The sequence below is a fragment of the Chinchilla lanigera genome, unplaced genomic scaffold (genome assembly GCF_000276665.1).
Source record: "Chinchilla lanigera isolate Chin_1 unplaced genomic scaffold, ChiLan1.0 scaffold00055, whole genome shotgun sequence".
Taxonomy (NCBI): Eukaryota; Metazoa; Chordata; class Mammalia; order Rodentia; family Chinchillidae; genus Chinchilla; species Chinchilla lanigera.
The window spans coordinates 15,724,626-15,740,713 of NW_004955456.1; positions in this window are offsets into that span (position 1 = coordinate 15,724,626).

Sequence of the window (16,088 nt, forward strand, 5' to 3'; positions counted from 1 at the left end):
GCTGGGCCAGCTCAGAGCCGGCACTGCTGGACGGGCTCAGGCTACTGTGGGTCTCTGGCTTCTCACCAGGGCGGGAGGGCTCTGGCCATTTCTGGCCCCGGGAGCAGAGTGCTCAGGGCTGAGCTGTGGCTTCCGGCTCCTCTTCTGGGCTTTCAGCTGCCCCATGGCTCAGGGGAGCCCCGCTAGCCCTCTTGCTTTCTTAGCTTCCTCAGCAGAAAGATGGGTGAGTGGGAAGCCGCCCCCATGCCACGCTCTCCTGTGCCCTCTGGGCCTGGCCTGCCATTGGAGCCCCGCAAAATCTGGGTACTTGGTCCTCTCTATTCTTTGCAAAGTGACCTTCTGCCTGCTGTGTGCCTGGACCAGTCATTAACCGGCAGTGCGCGTCCTGCTGCCCTGCTGGAGATTAAACCCAAATCCTTGGCCCTGACCTACATCCCCAGTCCTTTTCTGAACTGTTTTATTTTCAGACAGGTTCTCAATACATTATTAAGTTGCCCAGGCTGCCCTCAAACTTGCGATCCTTCTGCCTCAGCCTCCCAGAATACTGAGTTTACAGGCACGCTCCACCATATTCGTCTTCAGTAATCAACTTTTAAAATTTAAAGCTGCTTTTTAAAATTAAAGAGAAGGACTAGAAGTTTTCGGATGCAAAGAACGGACAGATATTCAAAGTGAGAGAAATACTAGGTACCCTGATCTACTCTTTATGTATAAGGCGTCCAGTTGGCACATTGTATCCCCAAGACACCAAATCATTATGTGTCAATTCGAAAAAAAATACATACATGTGGCATCTTACTGGAAAGAAATTTAAAAAAAAAAAAACAAAGAAATACAGAAGAGAAGAAAGTTTTGAAACTGGAACCAATAGTATAAATGTCAAAATATGGGTAGGGAACAGGGTGTGATGGTGCACACGTGTAATCTCAGCACTCTGGGAGGCCGAGGCAGGAGGATTGCCAGTTCAAACCCAGCCTGGGCAACTGAGTGAGATCCTGTCTCAAAATAAAAAAAAAACAAAAAGGGCTGGGGATGAAGCTCAGTGTGAAGGCCCTGGGTTCCATCCCTAGTAGCAGGAAAAAAAAAAAAAAAAAAAAAAAAAAAAAAAAAAAAAGGAGGAAAATGGCTTGCCTGAGTTGCTTGGAAACTGGTAGATGCTGGGCCAGAACTCGGAGTCTTGGCTGTGTTTTCTTGCTGGGCAGGACAGGATGAGGAGCACCAAGAAATGTCTTGCCTTGTCTGGTGAGCCCTTCTCTGAATGGTTTTAGCTTTTACCTTATACATGTATAGAGATGATGGTGAAAAAATATGTGTACATATGCTTATATATACTTTTGTAAAACATAGACATTTATTTTTCTGTATTTACAAGCAGTCCGAGGCTTATGTGGTAGCTCCATAATGTCAAGGTGCCATTTTTCTTTTATCTCTCTGTTCCAACAAGTGCCTTCTAAGTCCACAATGGCTGCAACAGTTCCTGCTATCATTTCAAAATCTCAGTCTGTGGCAAGGGAGGGAGGGGAAGAAAAGGAATTGCAAAGGAGAGGGGAAAGAAGGAAAGAGTTTGCTTATGCCTTTCCTTGCTCTTTTCCTAGTTTTTAAAACCGGTGGTAAAAATGTAACATAAAACTTACATCTTACAGTGGCACCAAGTATATTCATATTTTTGTGCAATCACATGATACAGGAGAAATGGAGGCTCAGAGAGGTTAAGTGTCCTGCTCAAAGTCACACAGCATGCATCTCATGTGTTCACTTGAGGGCTTCTGCCTGAGCTGTGTGTTGTTTTCATGAGGAATAGAGGGGAGGGGGTTCTCAGTATTCCCATCATCCTACGTAGACAAAGAAGTGCACCCAGGGTGGGCACCCGGGGACCTGGGCCACCCTTCTCTTCCTGAAAGCTGTAGGAAGAGGCAGCACCAGGATGCACTTTCTCTAAGTGGATTTGGCCGCAGTACAAGAATGTAGAGTTATCATGGGATGCTTTGCGGGCCCACTCAGTCGTGCTGCGGCTGCGAGCATGCATGTGAGTGTGCACGCGGCGCGTACTGGTACCTGCTGTCCACGCGCGCTTCTCCACATGCCTGTGTGCACGTGCGCATGCGCCCTGCACTTCCGGAAGCCCTGTCGAGCGGCTGCGGCCTCCCCACCAGCCACTGAGACACGGGCCAGGGCGCTGCCTGCCCGGCCGGGAGGGGCGGCGTCTATCCTGGCGTGGTAACTGGGGCCTGGCACATGACTCAGCCGCCAAATTAACCCGAGCTTCCCCTGGGGAGAAATGAAATGTAATCGGTTATTACATTCTGGGCATTTTAGCAAATGAACTCATCCGGGTTTTTATTTCGATACTTGTTGAGGGGTGCTACAGATGCGGGGAGGTCGGTGGGGGCTCTGCGGTGGCTGCTGGGAGCTGCCCTGTGGCTGGGACCTGGGGGTGGAGAGACCTGAAAGCCGGTTCCTGGGCAACGCCCGACCCTCCCACCCCCCGGAGCGGGTGAAGGGCTTCCCGGGCCTGAGCAGGGCTGGCGGGCAGGTCGTGTCCTGGCCAGCAGAGCCCAGCCCGGAAAGATGCAGCTGGGCCCGTGTGTGTGTGTGTGTGTGTGTGTGTGTGTGTGTGTGTGTGTGGTCACATTGTACCCCCCACCAGGGCTCAACCTGCATTCTGCAGCTTTTATATTGTCTTTTTTAATCCTGCGGACTGAATCCAGGCCCTTCCCATTGAATTATATCCTTAGGCCTTTTTATTTTTCATTTTGAGATAAGGTCTCACTAAGTCACTAAGTTGCCCAGGGTAGACTCAAACTTGCAATCGTCCTGCCTCAGCCTCCCAGTGTACTGGGATGACGGGCGGGCACCACTCACTCTTGTACTGCATCTCACGCATAGCCCTGCCTCGGTGGGTCCTGAGTACCCCACTTGGCAGGGAGCACAGGACCCCACCTAGTCCACCCCGGGAAGAGGCTCTGCTGCTTTGGCCTCTCGGGAAGGCTGTGTATCTTGTCCATGGTGGGGGCTCCCTGCAGTGCGGGGAGGGGGGCCCTGCGCGGTAGCCTCTGGGCCTTTGGCACCGCCCTCCTCTCCTGGAGCTCCGCCCTCTCCCCTGGACACAGACAGACGCCAGGGTTAACTCGGGCTGCTCTGGATCATGGAATCATAAGCGATTTTTTATTTCTAGCTTCGTGCTTTTTTTGCATGTTCTAAATTTTCTACGAGCAGTGCATAATGGAAAAATTAAAATCAAAAGCAGCTCAGCCACCATTTTTGAGTACAGGAAGACTTGAGGACTCTGACGGCTGAGCCCTGTCTTGGCAGCTTAGTGACTCACCGAGACCCTGTCTCAAAAAATAAGAAAAGGCTGGAGATGTAGCTCAGTGCAAAGATCTGGGGTTAATCCCCAGTACCATACCAAAAAAAAGCGGGGGTTGGTTATTAATCACTTTGCTTCCCTCTCTCCTTTTTAGCACAGGTGAAAGACACTGAGTTACTGATTTTTATTTTATTTTTTGAGACAGAGTCTTGCTAAGTTGCGGGAGCTGGCCTCCAACTCTCAATCCTCCTGCCACAGTCTGCAGAGTAACTAAGAATGTAGGTGTGTGCCATCATGCCGGATTTATACTGATTCTTAAACTGAGAACATGGGAGGTGAAGTTACCCACAAGCTTTCCTTCTGGAGAGAAAAGGAGATGTTACGCAGCCTTTGCTGTAGGCTGGCGATGCGGGGTCAGGTAGACCCCAGTCTTCTTGGCAGCAGGGACTGGTTTGGTGGAAGACGATTTTTCCACCAATCAGAATGGTTTTGAGATGACCCAAAGTAGTGCGCCCCACATTCCGCACCTGCCGCAATTCACAGCAGGGGCTGCGCTTGCACAGATGACAGGAGGCGGAGCTGAGACGGTGACGTGGGTGGTGGAGGAGGCTGGAAACACAGATGGAGCTTTGCCCACTCACCTACTGCTCCCCCACCTGTGTGGGCGGTCCCAGGGTTTGGGGACCCCTGTGATAGAGCAGGACCATTCATCTGTCCGTAGCTGAGAATATCGAGTCCGGATGGCACCTTGACCTGTGGTGCAGGTGTCATGGCGCAGCAGGAGCGTCTCTTGCTGCCCACTGGTCTCAGGGTGGCCATCTCAGCCTCCTGTCCCACGACAAACCCCACCCCCTGCTAGGAAGTTGGGTAAAAGGGTTTTTGTTGGGAATTCACTGGCGATTTCCTGAGAAGACAGCAGGGCCGTGTGTTGCGAGCTGGCGGTGTGCTGGTGTCCAGAGCTATCCTGTCCCGTCCCTCTGCCAGGCTGGAGCCGGGGGTGGGGCCAGATGACCTCCTGTGGCCTCCGATGGCCCAGACATTCTCTGTCCACTTCTCAATTGTTTTTCCAATCACCCCGTGAATCTGAGTGAGGCTGTCTATTCCTTGGGCGACTACCTTTCAACTGAAGTTATGGTTTTATAAATAATATATATGGCGAGTCGGTGCTGGGAAAGGACGTTCATTCCGCTCTGAAATATTTATAGCCTGGAGTGTCTGCTTACTTTTCTTCAGAGTCATTTTTTAGTGCCTCGCACTGCAGAGCACGACAGCCTGAGGCATCTTCAGGAAGCAGCGACAAGAAGAGCCCGTCCAGCTCCCGGGGCCTGATCCATGCTTCGGCTGCCGCCGGCGAGGTGGCAGCTTCAGCTGGGGACGGCTCCCCAGCCCGGACCTCCTAAATTATCTCAGGGAAGGCTCTGCACTGGTGACAAGAATCTGCACCACTGGCCCAGAAAGTGCTCTCCAGGATGGGGTTTGAATAATAACCGATTCGGGCTTTCCGGCTGCTGTCTGCCGTCCTGGGGCCTTTCCTTGGGGGTGGCTGTTAAAATTCTCCTTTTCCAGATGGGAAATCTGAGGTTTGGAGAGGCTAAGGAATTGCTTGAGGCCACGCTGTCACCAAATAGGAGAGCCTGGATTTGCACACAGCCTGGCTGACTGCACATCTCAATCTTCCTTCTGCGCCCAGCCTCGCCCCTCGATTAGCAGTTGCTGGCGGCTGAGCGATGGATTCCAGCTCAGCTTTCCGGGCAATGGCTGCCCGTGTGCAACGGTTTGCATTTCTGGGGACTTGGATTTGGAGGCACTGGATGGGTGAGACTGAATTCCAGTCCCACTGCTGGGGTTGGAATATGGTTTGTCCCCTCCAAAACTCACGTAGAAATTTGATTGATCTTTGTGACATAGTCAGGAGGTGGATCCCTTAAGAGCTGACTAATTCTTCAGAGGGGTGAATGCCCTTCTCACAGGCCTGGGTTGGTTCCCTAGGGAGTGGATGAATTCTCATGAGAGCCAGGTTTCCTCTCCTGTTTTTTCTCTTGTTGCCCTTTTGCATCCCCACTTTATGATGTAGCATGGAACTCACACCAGAAGCTGAGAAGATGCTGATGCCATGCCTTGCACTTCCTGGCCCACAGAACCTTTGTTCCTTATAAATCATGCTGCCTTTGGTGTTTTGTTATAGCAACAGAAAATGGTCAAAGATTAGGGCAATGGATAAATACATTCCTAGATGCTCTGAGGTGGTCCAGATGGAAACTAAATTGAAGAATGAGGTGTGTAAACACCTGCAGACACTTGTCCAATTTCTATGGTGCAGGTGTAAAATAGAGACAGACAAAGACAGGAACTTGCCAAAGTCAGAGATGGTTGGAGTCCAGCCATCTGGTCTACCTCTTCTCCCTCTCCATAACCCTTCACCTCTCTCTTTCTTTTCCTTCCTCTCTTTTTCCTTCCATCTTTCTTGCTGTCTCTTTCATTTTTTAATTTTTATTTTGTATTTATTTTTCTCTCTCTGTCTGTCTTTCTCCTGCCACCTCCTCCTCCTCCTCCCTCTCCCTACTTCTTTTTCTTCTTGGTGCCACTAGGAATAGAACCCAGGCACTTTGCACTGATATATATCCCTGGATCTTTTATTTTTTATTTTGAGGCAGAGTCTCACTAACTTGCTAACTTGCCCAGGATGGGCTAGAATTTGGAATTCTCCTGCCCCAGCCTCCCAGAGTGCTGAGATTATAGGCCTGCACCACCCTGCCTGGCCAAGCCCCTTTGCTTACAGGAGAAAACTGGAGTGGGAAGGGGAGAATGTTGCTCAGGGTAAGGAAATGGAGATGGAGCTCTACCCCTGCTGGATCTGGCTGTGAGCCCTCTAGTGAGCTAAATCACTTGAGGCTGTGTACGAGGACTGCACGTCACATTTCCTAGCTTGTTGGCTGTGGGTGGAGTGGGTGGAAGTGAACACAGTGCATTTGTGTCATCAGTGAAGTGACGGGTGCAGTGGTGAGGAGAGCACTGTATCCTGCTGGTTTTTCACCCTGCTCCTTTGGGAACAAGGACTTGTGTTCCTGTGAGTTGGTGACTCTGGATAACCTGAGGGCAGGGAGAGCCTGAGTCATCACTGAGACAGAAAACAATTACAAAACAAACGAATGACAATGTTCCTGAAGGCACCCAGCTCACTCCTGACCCTGAGGGAGCAGTCAGGCAGCTTGGCCTGGTTGCGGCTGAGAGCCACCCAAGGCCAATCAGAAGCTTGCTGCTGCCACCTGGCTCACTGGGAACCACTGTTCTAGGAGAAGCCACTGCCGTGTTAGGAGTTGGACTCCTCTGACCTCACCATTGTATTAGTCCTTTCCTGCTACTATAACAAAATACCTGAGGCTGAGTAATTTTATAAAGACAAGAAGTTTATGTAGCTCATAATTCTGGAGGCTGAAAGCCCAAACTGCATGGCACCGGCCTCAGTGAGGGCCCTTGGCTGCACCACATTATGGCAGATGAGAGCGTGATGGGAGGACTGTGTGCACATGGTTAGACAGGAAGCCAGAGCAAAGCAGGGGCTCTTTTCCTAACAATTTGCTCTCACCAGAACAAGCTCAAGGCCGTACCCGCAAATGACTGAAGGACCTCCCCCTAGACTCTGCCTCTTAAAGACCCTCACATCTCTCACATCACCACGTTGGAGACCAGGCCACCACCACCTGAACCATAGCAACCTTGCTATGAGGACGCCCATGCTGGCCACTTGGACACACCTAGAGGCGAGGAAGATCCAGCCAGGCCTGGCTATTCTAGCCATCCCAGCTGAGCCATCAGGCACAGTGAAGAAACCATTCTGGACTTCGGCCCCACTGAACCTCCAGGTGATTCCAGCAACTGCAATCACCTAATTGCAACACAAGTGACTCTAGCCCAGAACCACCTGCCAGGCTGAACCCAGCCAGCCACACAGAACCATGAGAGAGGAAAAAGACAACTTGTAAAGCCAAGCTATTCTGGGGATGTTTGTTATGTAGCAGTAGACAACTAACTTATACACCTTGTGTTGCCAGTATCAGCTAAGGGAACCAGGATTTCAGGGTGACATGGTGGCTTCAACATCAACCTTCTCCCAGACAGGACAGAGACCAGGCAGCCCCTCAGGGCCCAGAGAATCCATGTGTCCTTTGCAATGGTCTCTCCATAGTGGCCAAGAAGCTGCTCCTGAGAATAGGTCCCCAAGGGGGGTAACAGCCCTGCCCAACTCCAGTCAACTTTAACCTGACCTCAGATTCTGTCTTCCAAAAAGTGAGGTCAGGAGGCCCCAGAGCATCACCAGAGCCCCAGTGTGGGTGGAGGAGGCTACCTTCAAGCTTAGGCTGTGCAAATGGTGAGTGGCCAGGCCCAGATGAACACAGGAGTTAAGAGCATCTAGGTACCCAGGCCAAGACTGGACATGGCCATGATGTAACTCATGATGCAAGGATTTGTCTCCTTGAATAGGGGCAAGGCCAGCTTGTGTGGGGTGTCACATTCGACCTGGTATGTGTGTTGGCACACGCCTGTAATCCTAGCACTCGGGAGGCTGAGGCAGGAGGATTGCAAGTTTGAGCCGAGCTTGGGCAATTTAGCAAGACCCTGTCTCAAAACAAAAAATAAAAAGGAGTGGTGATGTAGCTCAGTATGCAGTCCCTGGATTCAGTCCCCAGTACCAGGGACTGGGTTGCATCTCTGGCACATGACTCAGGGCAACCCGCTTCCCAAGAGGGGTCTTTGGGGGGGGCATGTCCCCTTGGGGCCCCTCACTGCCAGGCCTGGGTGACCCAGCCAGCCTGCAGCAGAGCTTGGCATAGGAGTGGGGGCTGCCCACGATTCCCTGAAGGTTTTTGATAATTTTGATGGAAGAATCACTTTCTAAACCACTTTTGCAGAAATAATTTAGTGTAAAAACACATACTTCAAAGGTGTGGGATTACGCACACCTGTAATCCCAGCACGCAGAAAGCTGAGGCAGGAAGATTGTGACTTTGAAGATATCCCAAGTTACATAGGAAGTTCAAAGCCAGCTTGGACTACAGAGTGTGAACTTGTCTCAGAAAAGAGCCAAACAAAGCCCACATACTTTGAGGGGCCATGTATCACGTGTACTGTCATAGCTACTGTGATGAGCAATGATTACAGAACTCACTGGAACTTCATATCTGCCTAGGAAGGACAATGAGGGTGGTGGGCAGAATAGTGCCCCTCCCACCCTAGCAAAAAGATACCTTAATCCCCGGGACTTGGGGATCTGTTAGCTGAGGTGCTGGGGAGAGCAGGGACTTCAGTGGGGGGCTCGGGGTGCAGCACAGTGAGTGGTAGAGCACTGGTCTCACATGTATACCACCCACCTACCTCTGCGGCATGGGCAGGTGACTGTGCTTCCAGGTCTGGCGTTTGTAGGATGGAGATGTCACCATCAACCTGAGATGCAGTATGCCCACAGCCACTTCCTGCTTCAGGGGCTAAGGTTCTCTGAGTTTCTCTGAGAAGACATCTGTGTTCTCCAGTGCAAAAAGGCAGGGGCCAGGAGTGTGAGTTACACTTGCGGAACAGATATGGTACGAGGGTCAGGGGTCCCACTGAGGGGCTAGAAACCCCGTCAGGAAGATGGGGTCTGGAAGTCAGGTCCCCTGGAAAGGGGACTCTGAGTAGAAGTAGGTGTGCTGGAAGTTCAGTGGTGATGTGCGTGGGGTCAGTACTTGGAGGGCAGGACAGGGCGAGTCTTGGGCCCAGTAGTCATTGGGAAGGCCTGGCCTTGGGCAAGGGGCTTGTCAGCAAGAGTCATGCCAGTCATCTTCCCAGCAGTGGGGATGATCCTGTAGGACACAGGGGGCTTCAGGCCTAGAGGCAGAGTTCCCTCCAGTGGGCGACCAGGGCAGGGACAGACTCAGCAATGCTGGGCTCCCATGACCACTCTGACTTCCATGACATCTAGCCTTTTATTTATTTATTTCTACAATTTTTTTTTTCTTTTTTTGGTACTGGGAGTTGAACCCAGTGTCTTTGCAAGAAACTACCTCTCTAGCCCTTTTTTAGTTTTTATTCTGAGACAAGGTATGACTAAGTCACTAAGTTGCCCAGGCTGGGTTCCAACTTGTGATCCTCCTGCCTCAGCCTCTGAGTGCAGGGATTATAGGAATGCACCACTGCACAAGCTGGCTCTGTTGCTTTTCTGATGAGGCAGCACATCAAGGTGGGCAGCATGTCAGCAAAGCAACTCACCCCAGGGCAGCCAGGAAGCAAAAAAAAAGACAAGAAGTGATGTGAGGATGGGGTTTTTCCCAATGGCCCCTTTGAGACCACACCCCCAATGGCCTAACTTGCTCCCACCAGGCCCCACCTCCTAAAGGAGACAACCTCAACAAATGGGTCTTGTGGGGGACTTTGTGCATGGGACATCTCGTACCATTCTGACGCTCCTGGAGGGAAGGTGGACACTTGGGGTCAAGTTAACTATTTCCATGGAAACTATACCCATGCGTCTAATGGTCTGGGCCTGTCAGACCTATTTCACAAAACATTGTTTCACCAAATGCCTCCACTAGGGAACTTGTCTGTGGTCATGAGTCCTCATCTTTTGGAAGAGGTGGCCTGGCTCCTGGGAATAAACAGCTTCTTCAGGATGGCCCCAAAACTGACATGGTTCATTAATGGGAAAGACAAGTTGGTCTGTTCGAATTTGACATTTTTCCCCAGATGGCATTCATTTCAGGAGACAGTCTGCACGTCACTGCTGTCTCTCATTTGCTGAAACAAATTTCCCACAAAGAAGAGTGCGTTTCCATCCTGAGCAGCTCTGTCATGGCTTTGGGCCCTGTTTTTCACCCCCCACACTGCTTTTCTTCTTCATCCTCTTTCCTCAGACTTTCAGGGCTGCAGGAGATTCGTATCTCATGCCTGGATCCTGCCAAGCCCATCCCTGCTGAGTGGATGTGCAGCCTCTGCTTACATACTTCCTCTGATGGGGAGCTCACTCCTCTAAGCTATCTTTGTTATTTAGATCCACATCTAACTCCCGCAACTTCTGGGGGTCCCAGACTGCATTCTGATTGCATCTTCTTCCTTGTAGACAGTTACTAATCACCGACTTGCTTCACTCCCAAGTCCTCTCCCTCCAGTCCTCTCCCTCCCTCCCTTTAGCTTTCTGTTTATTCCTCATACTGTGTTGCTGCTGATGGCTGGAGACAGGTCCACTCGCTCCTGTGCACATCCCAATGCATTTGCCACCATTTGAGAGGGCTCAAATTAGAGGTGGGTGGGACCTGTATGGGGAGCAGCAGGAAGATGACCTGGAGGTCCCCTCGGACTCCTGAAGCCATGGGGATCTACATTAGTCTGTTTTTGTTGTTGTAACAAAATACTAGAGGCTGGATATCTATATATGTGTATGTATATCTGTATCTGTATCTATATCTATATCATCTATCTATCAAGAGAGATTTATTGCTGAGCACAGTTGTGCATACCTGTAATTCCAGCTCCTCAGGAGGCTTAGGCAGGAGCATCGCAAGTTCAAGCTCAGCCTGAGCAACTTAGTGAGATTCCACCTCAAAATAAAAAATGAAAAAAGGAAGGGTGTAGCTCAGTGGTTGAGCACTTGCCTAGCATGTGCAAATCCCTGGGTTCAAGCCACAGTCTGAAAGGAAGAAAGAAAGAAAGAGAGAGAGAGAGAGAAAGAAAGAAAGAGAGAGAGAGAGAGAAAGAAAGAAAGAGAGAAAGAAAGAGAGAGAGAGGAAGGAACAAAGGAAGGAAGGAAGGGAGAGAAAAGGAAGTTTATTGTGCTCACAGCTTTGGAAGCTGAGAGTCCAAATCAGGCTGCCCCTTGGCCACGGGTTCAGCCCCTGGACAGGGCCTCGTGGCTGCGCAGCAGGGTGGAGGCAGATGGCTTCATGGTGGGACTGCACACTGCAAAGAGTGAATCATGCAAGGAGACAGAAGCCAGAGAGACTCAGGGACCAGCTCCCCTTTATAACAGCCCACTCTTTGGGGACCTGACTGAGTTCTTGGAGAGCAGCATTAATCCCTTCTGAAGGCAGCAGCTGGTGACCTGACCACCTGGCACGAGCTTCCCCCTCTCAAAGGTTTCCCCACCCTTCACCACCACACTAGGACCAAGATTTTGGCCCATGGACTGGAAGTGAGGGACACACTCAAGCCCTGTGCAAACCACAGCAGGATCCTTGGAGGCCTGATTCCCCTCACTATCACCCTTCCCTCAGCAAGGACATCAGCTTTCTGGTCACAGGCCTCCTCCACCCTGGTGGCCTCAGAGGCTGACAAGTACCCTGCCCCATATCCCAGCCAGTGACTTCTTTGTCACACGCTCAGCCTCTTCCCCCAGCTGTTCCTTCACAGCTTTGTCATCAGCCAGGGCTTGACTCCTGACATAGAAAAACATTTTAGGAAAAAAAATGAAATATTACATTAAATGCACTTGGGTTAAAAAAGAAGATGCCATGGAGGGATTTAGGTCATGCAAATGGGCAGAGTGGCTGCCTACTCCCTGCATGTCCCCTGGGGTTTTTCTCCTGCCTCAGGAACCAGCACATGTCCCCTTGGACCAGCATTCTGAGCAAGAGGCCATGGAAACCTGCTTTGGATAATTAAGTAGAAACACACTGAGAGATTCCTAAGATCAGTAGGAGCCTGGAGGTTCAGGGTTCAGGGTGCACCCACAGGAAGAACACCCCAGTGCATGCTCCAGCATCAACTTGACAAGGTCGCCAGCTCTGCAGAGCCCAATGCTGCAGCTTGTGACGCCAGCATCCTCAGTGCTTGTCACTGCCCTGTAGGCCCTGTTGGCTGCATCTAGAAGCTAAGCGTGGCCACCCCAGCAGCCTCCAGCTCTGGCAGCCCTAATGGGGTCAGGCAGCACCTGCTTCTCCATGCTCTGGGCTTGATTTCACATTCAAGATGAACGGGCAGACTGGCCAAGCCAGGGCAGGGATCCAGGCCCTGCATGTAGGAAGGCTGGAACAGAGCATTTGCCATTTCACGTTCTATGGATGGAGGAGGATTCCTAAAGAATAAAGGGGCCCAAAGGTGGACTGCCTCCTAAGCATGACAGATGCTGACTACGTTGGCATTTTGTGATCGATCAGTTGAGTTTTGTTGTTGTTGTTTTTGGCTCTGAGAATTGAACCCAAGGAGTGCTCTACCATGAGCTCCACACCCAATCCTTTTTAGTTTTAAAAATTTTGACACAGGGTCTTGCTCAGTTGCCTGTATTAGCTTTGAACTTGCAATCCTCCTGCCTCAATCTCCCCAGGAGCTGGGTCTACAGGCATATGCATGCCACTGTGCCTGGCTATCATTTTTTGAAAATTTCTAAGGATTTCTTGGCCTGAGAATCAAAGATCTAACTTAATTTCCTTCCCCAGCCCTGTCCCTTCTTCCAACATGATTATTTCACCCTTTTAATGGCTCTGTAGTCACCTTTGGTGTTAAGAGCTTGGATTACTGAGAACCTGCTGCTGGAGAGAAAGACATGGAGACTTCTTATACTACGTGTGCTGTCTTCTCATCCATCCTTCCCGGCATCTGTCATTTGTATGTTTCCACTGGTGTGGTTGAAAATATTTGCATTCTTTAACCTTAATTACATCTCCTTTCTTTGCTTTGTCTATGGGCTGATTATGAAAGTTGGAAATAAATAAAGTGCTTTCAGTGTCATGATTATGCAGACAGCACTCACAGAGAAACTCAGCGGTGGTCTAAGCATGTTGTTTTCTTTAAAGTCCAGGCTTATTTTTTGGCACTTTCTAAACGCTGTTCTTTTGCTTACTTTTATTGCGTCCTAAATTCCTGTGATGTTTCAGGGCTGCCACCAAATCTGGGGTATACAATTCTACCAGGGCTTCTTCTCATGGGTACCAACTACTCACCATCCTCCTTGTTTCACTGACCTGGCATCTGGGGACTTCCACGTGCAGCTCCCCTTGGGTGGGACCATAGTTGTCTGCATCTTATTTCTTGCACTTAGTTTATTTACTGTTTTCTTCCTCTGAGAGGAATGGGCAGGTGGTACATCTGCTGAAACTTTACATGTCTCAAAAACCATTTGGTCCTCAGGGTTGCTTGCTAGTTTGGTTGGGTATAAAACACTACGTTAAGAATAATTGACCCCCATAACATGGATGACATCAAGCTTAAGACTTCCATGGCTTCTCTGCCCCTCTGTGATGATGGCTGTATTCTTTACCGTGGTCTGACTCCAAGGACCTGCCCTGCAAACCCTGCCAACCACCCAGCCCACTTCCTTGTTCTTTGTACATGCTGCTCCAGAGTCACCCACTGGAGTTCATCCTTCAGACAAGAATTCTCTTCCTTCTTCTTTGCTTACTTAAGCTCTGCTGGTTGTTCAGTCCTCTAAAAAGTATTGCTTCCTGCGGGGAGGGTCCTCTATGCCATGCAATAGGACTGCCCCTTCTTTGTGCCCACCGCATGTGGTCTTCAGACATGTAATGACCCATGCTCTGTGGATAGGCTTGTTCTGTGCAGTGCTAGAATATGTCAGATGCTTGGGGGAGCTCTGCTGAGAGAATGCACAGAATTGCTGAGTCGTGGTTGCAGGGTCTGGGAGTTGGGAAGGGTACTCAGGAGTCTCAGGAAGAGAGGGGTAGGGTGGCTGGCTGAGGTGTTGGGGGGTGCTGTGGGTGGGGACAGCCACAGGCTTTCCACCCAGGGCCGGGGACAACAAGAGAGGTTGGAGGAAGGGGCAGCTTGGCTTTGATTTCAGTTTACCATTGGGACTGGCCGTTCTCTGGCTGAGATAGTGTTGCACAAGGGGCTTTGGGGGGGTTAGCAGCTTCAGGTGGCAACAACAGCTAGGCAGGGGCAGGGAGTGGAGGGCAGGTGTGGAGGCTGCAGGGGGCTCACTCAGAGGATCTTTGAGGTCCCTGCCCTTCCTAGCGGGGAAAATCTCACCTTGGTAGACCCCTTTTACAACCGCGATCACTGAGTTAAGGAGTGATTTGTACACAGTAAAATGTGCCCAGTTGAGTGTACAGTGCAATAGTTTGGGCCAACATATACTAGCGTGACCAGTGCCACAGTGAAGACCTGGAGTACTTCACCCAGAAAATTCCCTCTGACCCTTTTGCAGTCACCCCCAACCCCGATGGCCAATGGTTTGGTTTCTCTCCCCCAGGGACAGCATTGTTGCTTGAGGGTTTTGTTTGTGGCACTGAGAAACCCCAACCGTTATTACTATTATTATTTTTTGAGAGTCTTGCTAAGTTGCTGAGTTGCCCAGGCTAGGCTCAAACTTGTGATCCTCCTGCCTCAGCCTTCCAGAATGCTGAAGGCTGGTATGCATCACCATGCCAGGCTCATTTGTAGCCCAGGCTGGCCTCGAACTTGCAGTGATCCTTCTGCCTCAGCCTCCAGGATGATGGATTTACAGTTATGCACCACCATGCTCAGTCTTTGGTTTATCACATTAGTGGGCTCATTTCCTCTGGTCACCCAGAAGAGAGAGGTGAAATTTACACATAGAAAGGTGCACATATACGTCCCCAGTAGCACTATTCCTAATAACCCAAAACAGGAAGCAGCGCACACTTCTGCCAGTGGAGGAGTGGTTTAAACACAGCGTGGTCTACGATTCAGCCATAAAAAGGAATGAAACATTGATGAGTCCCAAGAACATCATGCAGTTGGGGCTGGTGGCATGTGCCTGTAATCCCAGCACTCTGGGAGGCTGAGGCAAGGTTTGAGGGCCCAGCCTGGGCAACTTAGTGACTTAGCAAGACCTTGTCTCAAAATAAAAAATACAGAAAATGGCTGGGGTTGTAGCTCAGTGTAAAGACCCTGGGCTCAATCCCAGGGCTCCCCTGCCCAGCAAATTCTTGTAGGAACAAACCAGGCAGTTTGGTTCCACTGTACAGGCAGATTTGTAGAGACAGGAAGTCACTTATTTTCCAGGGGCAAGGGTGGGGGAGGAAGATGAGTGATACCTAATGGGGATGGGGTTTCTTTTTGAGGTGGTGAAAGTGTTCTAAAATTGTTAGTGGTGATGGTTGCACAGCTCTGAGTATACTACAGCTACTGAATGATACTCCTTAAGTGGATGAATTGTATGGTATGTGAATTATATCTCAATAAAGGTGTAGCAAAAAAAATGATTAGGAGCTCCTGAACCCCTGGAGGGCAGGGGCTGTGCCTCCAGATGCCCTTGCAAAAGTGCCAAAGAGCCCTGACTCTAGCCCTAAGTGTAAGTGGCTGAGGTAGGGAGCTCCAGCCAGCAGCCTTGACTTGCTGTATGTGCTTGGTAGAGCACACACCCTTTCTGAGCCTCTGGCTTCCCCAGGAGCCCTGAGAAGCAATGTGGGAGCAGACAGAGCTATCAAAGTGGTCCTTGTGGCAGAAATTCTGTCTGAGATCTTCGACTGGACCTGTTCCGGGCCCTTCTGTGATACTCGGTCTCAGAGCATGCTCAGGGCCCCAGGGTGCCAGTCCCAAGCCTGCAGAGGACGGGAGGAAATTACCCACGCGGAGCTGCGGGTTGCTGGCAGGCAGATCCCATCCCGAGCGATTCAGCTGTCTTTTTTTAGCTGATGTTTTCTTAACAACCTACAGGGAGCTTCAGTCTCCTCCTCCCCTAATCCTCTGCTTTGCACAAACATGAAATTAATCTCCTAAATACCCAAGCTGCTTCCAGGGAGGAGCACACAGGAAGGGAGGGCGGCGAGGGGAGAGGGGAAGCCTCAGCCCCTCCCCTGTAGTCTCCACCATGTCTGATCAGAGCTGATGCTGATGG